Source organism: Zingiber officinale, chromosome 9A, assembly GCF_018446385.1.
Source record: "Zingiber officinale cultivar Zhangliang chromosome 9A, Zo_v1.1, whole genome shotgun sequence".
Taxonomy (NCBI): Eukaryota; Viridiplantae; Streptophyta; class Magnoliopsida; order Zingiberales; family Zingiberaceae; genus Zingiber; species Zingiber officinale.
In genome coordinates, this window is record NC_056002.1 from 20,849,757 (window position 1) to 20,856,073 (window position 6,317).

Below are 6,317 nucleotides of genomic sequence, written 5' to 3' on the forward strand. Positions count from 1 at the left end.
CTACCTAGAGTCAAATCTGAGGTGGCTGAGCACAGATTACACCTTCTGCCTGATTCTCGATCGGTCAAGCAGAAGAAGAGAAACTTCTTAGACGAGTAGAATAAGATCATTCGAGCTGAGATGGACCAGCTCAGGAAAGCAAGCCACATTAGAGAGGTACAATTCCCATACTATCTCTCTAACGTGGTCCTGGTAGCTAAACCTTACAATAAGTGGAGAGTCTGCATTTACTTCCAAGACCTCAACCGCGCCAACCCCAAGGACTGCTACCCACTGCCCAGAATTGATCAGATGGTGGACTCAACCTCAGGATGCAAAAGGATTTACATGGTTGATGCTTATCAATGATACCACCAGATCCCTTTAGCGCAGGAAGATCAGGAGAAGGTTAGCTTCATCACGGCAGATGGTACCTTCTGTTATACCGTCATGCATTTTGGATTGAGGAATGTCGGAGCTAGTTACCAAAGGATGATGGACAAGATATTCTGAGAGAAAATAGGGTGGAATGTGGAGGTCTATGTGGATGACATCCTCATCAAATCCACTTTGGCCATAAATTTGATTGCTAACATAAAAGAAACCTATGGCACACTACGCCAGTATGGGATAAAGTTGAATCCTTTGACATGTTTGTTTGGAGCTCCGGGGGGGGGAGTTCTTGGGATACCTTGTTACTGAGCGAGAGATTGAAGCTAACCCGGAGAAGGTCCAGGCACTTCGAGATATGAAGGCGCCTCAGAATCTAAAGGAGGCTCAGAAGTTGGTAAGCCTAATAACTGCCCTGTTCCGGTTCATATCCCAGTCTACGGATAAAGCCTTGCCCTTCTTTAAAGTACTCAGGAGAGCAACCAAATTTCAATGGGATGAAAAATGCAGCGATGCCTTTGAAGAATTAAAGAAGCACTTAGAGACTTTACCCTCGTTGTTTAAGCCTGTTGCTAGAGAGTCACTCTGGGTTTATCTGTCAGCCACCCCTGAGGTCGTGAGGGCAATGTTGGTGAAAGAGAAGGACAATGTACAACGGCCAGTGTACTTCTTTATCCATTTATTAAAAGGGGGCGAGTCTCGATACACGACTCTAGAAAAGTTGATCTACGAATTGGTGTTCATGGCTCGTCGCTTAAGACCCTATTTCTTGGTACACTCCATCACAGTTTTGACTAAGAGCACCATGGAGAAAGCTCTCACTAATGTGGAAGTAGTCAGCCACCTCATCAAATGGACTACGAAGTTGGGAGAATGTAACATACAATACTAGCCTCGGACTGCAATTAAAGAACAAGCTTTGGCAGATTTTCCGATGATAGCCCAGACCTTCCTAATAGCTCAGATAGACCTGCAGAATAATATTGAGGAACCGATTGACTGGAGGACCCCGATGATCATTTATCTTCATCAGGGTGTCTTACCTAATGATCTAGAAGAGGCATAGTTGATCAAGAAAAGAGCTCATATATATACCCTGATTGGAGACCAGTTGTACAAGCGAGCATTTTCTAGACCACTACTCAAATGCTTAGGAATGGAAGAGGCGAAGTATGTTTTACAGGAAGTACATTAGGGATGTTGTGGCAACCATGTAGGGGGAAGGATGCTGGCCTGAAAAGTACTACTAGCTGAGTATTTCTAACCCACTCTACAGAAAGATCCTCAAAGACAAGTGAACACTTGTTTATCCTACCAAAAGCATAAGAACCTGACCCATCGGCCGACCGACATACTGAAAACCTCAATAATTTCACGCCCCTTCGACCAATGGGGCATGGATATTGTGGGACAGTTCCCGATGGCGCCAGGTCAGAAACGGTTCTTGCTCATAGTAATGGATTACTTTTCTAAATGGGTGGAAGTAGAAACCTTGGCCAAGATTACAGAAGGAGAAGTTATTCAATTCTTATGGAAAAACATCCTCTATCGATTTGGAATACCACACAAGTTGGTGTCAGATAATGGAAGACAGTTTTAGGGCCATAAGATCCAGGCCTGGTGTCAAGGGTTCGGCATAACTCAGGCCTTCACGTCTGTAGCTTACCCTCATAGCGATGGGCAGACTGAGGTTACCAATCGGGAGATAGTTCGGGGATTGAAAGTCAAATTGGATCATGTTGTTGGCGATTGGGTAGAGGAGTTGCCCAGTATCCTTTGGGCTTACCGCACGGCCCCTCGAGAGAGCACGAGACTCACCCCCTTTCACCTGGTCTACGGTAGTGACGTTGTAGTGCCTATAGAGGTCAGGGTACCCTCAGTCCGAAGAGTGTTATATGACGAAGGAAATACTGAGCGGCGACTTGCAAAGCTAGATTTGATCAGTGAAATTCATGACGGACGGTTGTCCGATTAATGGCATATTAGCAAAGGATGTGTCAGAACTATGACAGAAGAGTAATTTCTTGATTCTTTGGAGAGGGGGACTTAGTATGGAAGAGAACAAAGCCCATAGGAGAGGTAACCAAGTTGGCACCTCAGTGGGACGACCCATACAAAGTTGTCAAAAGGTTATCTTTGGGTGCCTATTACCTATAGGACACTCAGGGTAGGAAGCTAAACCGTCCCTGGAGTGCTAACTACCTCCAACCCTATCATACTTAAGTTAGTATTTTGTAAGACTTTCGATTGGGAGATATTACTGGTTGGGCGTAAAATGCCAAGTCGGGATACCCTGGTTTAGAACATTCGCGAATCTTCTTTGAGACCCGGTCAGGTCCCCGTGCTCAGGTTATATAGCTCAGGCTCCACCGATTCAAAATTAAGGAGAAGACATAACATCCAAAAATTATAGTACAATAAATTGTTCACACATAAGTTATTTGAATTCTACGAATACATCGTCAAACATCTCTCTCAGGATACGACAATGATCCAGAAAATCTTCAGAAGGGGCAAAGGATAGGTATCCTTGTTCCTCAAGTTGCTGAAATGCCCCCACCGCACCATAAGTCACGGATGTGACAAAGCGATCCCCCACTTGTGTGCCAAACTCAGGGGAGCATAAATACTCCTCCTGGCTCACCTGTAAGCGGTCGCTCTCCCCGGCTTTATATGTCTCCAAGGCGCTAACAGAGCTCAATAAAGCAGACTATGCTTGAGACAGCTCTGCCTACACAGAACATAGTTCTGTTGCCTGGGACTCCAAATCCCGCCTCTGGTCCATGATCAACAAGTCCCGGGAACTCAGCTCTTGGGCCATATGCTCCGTCTCCTGCTTATGTGTACGCCTGAAGTCCTCTAGAGCTACAGATCACTGAGTTAGTTATGATTGAGTCTCTTGGCATTTAATCTCAGACGCTTGCAAGAAAGCTTCAAGCCTACTCTTATCATCTCAAAGACGACTGATCTCTGCTTGGGCCTCTTCCAAGGTCTGTTCCCGAGAGGTGTGATGTGCGTAGATTATATACACTTTTATGCATGCTTGGATGCACATATACTTGTATTTCATTAGCATAATCTATGTTTATTGCACCCCATTTCATTATAATATCATATTTCCATTATATTATGTTCAGCGATATGCTCTTTGCTTGTTTTGATTGATAGGATGCTATTTGGAGAAAAAAATTGAGATAAAACGCACACGGGAGCAACATTGGAAGAAATCAAGTTGGGGTTGTGTAGGCCACACGGGTGTGTGGCCATCTCGAAGCAAATCAAGCCATGCCCGTGTGACCCACATGGTCGTGTCAGCCCCTACATGTCTAAGCAGCACACGGTCGTGCCAAATGGCACGGTCGTGCTAAGTTTCCAGTGGTGAGGAAGGCCACGACCGTGTGAATCCACACGGCCATGTGACTTTGGCAGAGGAGAAGAAGGCCATGGTTGTGTGAGCTACACGGCCATGTGACTCAACTCGAGAGGAAGCTGTGTGAGGTGTGTAGATTCCACACAGTCGTGTGACGAAGAACACGGGTTGTGTCATGCCAAAACAGAGCTGTGCTGAATTCTGGGCAGATTGCAAATCGATCGTAAAACGACCATAACTTTGCACTCTGTTGGAGTTTCGGGATGTTCTTTATACCAAAACATATCTGACTTCAAGATATACAACTTTTCTTCATATCCAACAGAGATATAGCACTACCTTCCCATGCTAAATGGCATGGCCATGCCTCTCAACCGTGGGTTCATCTGGACCTCCGTCCATACTGCAGACTAAACTTTAAACTGCTATAACTTTCGGCTCGGTTGGATCTTAGGCTCAATCCAAGTATTAGATTGTAGATAATTTCAAGAGATACAACTTTGGTTCAGGGTGAATCATGAGAAAACCTGGTTTAATGGGTGAAATTCTCGGTTTACCGGACCCCTATAATCTTGATTTTCCTGGGCAGTTTGGAGGTGGTATAAAGGGTCAAGATCCTCATTCTTTGACTTATCTTGGGTTTGGGACTTCATACCTATCCTTGGGGAAGGGTTCTCCCCTTAGGGGGAAACCCTAGAGCTTCATTTACCTCCATCCCTTGAAGATCCATCCATCTCCGAAGCAAGGAGGCATCCCCAAGACATCGGAATTATCGGCAAGCATCTCTTCTTCCCCTTCTTCTCACATCTAGGGTTGTAAGTATGCTTTACTTTAGGTTTTAAGACTGTTCTTTCTTTGCAATGGAGTAGATCTCAGATCTAAGATGTAGGAAGTATTTATAATATGATGGAGATGTAAAACTATGTGGATTTGCCATGTTTCTATTCAATGACTTGGTAATGCCTTATTCATGTTTGACGATGTGTGTGTGTGAATGCTTATATATATCTTTTGCATGTTTTACCAAATAGTTGTGTAGAATTGTTAATCCCGTAGGGGGAATATCCTAGATCATATGACCGAGGGGCGTCGTGACAGGGTTGCCCCGCTAACGGATGTCTAGGGTATCACCTTGAAAGGAGAAGCAAATCTCCACAAGGAAATAGGGGATCGGGTATAATCACTATTTCTATTTCTATGTTATTGTGTGTTAGTGTGTTTCTATGTTGTATGACCGAGGGGTGTTGTGACAGGGCTGCCCCGCTAATGGACTTTATAGGAATCACTTCCATTTAGTAGCATAGTACATGGAGTAGGAGATTATGTCAGCTTATCCACTGCAGGGGAGAGTCGATAATGCATCTAACTTCCTACAAGAGCATGAACATAGAAGATAGAAACTAAGTAATCTATGTAACATCACCTAGCATTACAACCAAACCGAAATCCTAGAATCTATCTTCTCTCACATCCTCTTCGCTCAACCCCTCTCAAGATCTATTCCCTCTCTTTCCCCTTTTCTTTCTCTTACTTTCTTTCCCAACCAATTTTATGTTTGTCTAGATAATTTACCGTGTGAAGTTAACTAGTACTTAATCAATAGTCCTTGTAGATACGATAATCTTTTATATTACTGATGACATAGCCATACACTTGCGGTGACGTAACAAGTTTTTAGCACCGTTGTCGGAGACTGTTTTCGATTAACATTAGTTGATTAGCATATGAGTTACTCTAAACATTTTTCTTTTTCTTTTTGCATTTTCCTTCTTGTTTTCATTATGCATTTTATTTCTTGTTTTAATTCTGCATTTAAAATTTTTCCTTATAATTTTTTTTAGATACCATGAGCACTAACATGTCAAGTAGGTCCTTAAAAGATTTCTCTGCACCCATTTCTGCAAGATTTTTATCTCCCATTGTGCAGCCTCACATTGAAGCAGAAAGTTTCTAACTAGACCCATAGTTAATTTTCATGATACAAGGTCACAAATTTGGAGGTGAAGTATCAGAAAGTTCTTATCTGCACCTTGAGACATTTCTAGAGATTTGTGATATGGTGAACTATGAAGAAGTGTCAGCGGATGCAATTTGATTGATGTCATTTCCTTATAGTATCAAGGATAAAACAAGGACTTGGTTATATTCTCTCTGCTCTCAAAGCATCACAAGGTGGGAACAATTGGGGAAGCAATTTCTGAATCACTTTTTCCCTCCAAGTAGAATAGTTTACATGAGGAATTGCAGCACAAATTTTTCTCAAGCAGATGGAGAATCATTATTTGAAGCATGGGACAGATTCAAGAGTCTACAAAGATAGTGGCATCATCATGGCTTGGAAAAATGGCTGACTTTGTACATATTATATAGGGGAATTTTTTTTTTCAGATAAGTGTTTGTTAGATTCATCAACAGGAGGTTCTTTTATGAACAAGAGTGTAGAAGAAGCATATACATTAATTGATCAAGTGATATTGAATCTCCATGAATGGTCGTGCAAAAGTTGGATGGAATCTCCCTCAAAAATTCAAGAAGTGCAAGCCATAAATACAAGAGATCCTGTCAAACAAAATATAGT

The 6,317-nt window shown here is 42.7% G+C and overlaps 1 non-coding gene across 1 annotated transcript; it reads right to left on the minus strand.

Moving 5' to 3' along the window:
- Positions 1-5,970: 5,970 nt before the first annotated feature.
- LOC122022153 lies at positions 5,971-6,076 on the minus strand. Its single transcript, XR_006122881.1, has one exon. It is a non-coding gene; the product is annotated as a small nucleolar RNA R71 (small nucleolar RNA).
- Between the last annotated feature and the right edge of the window lie 241 nt (positions 6,077-6,317).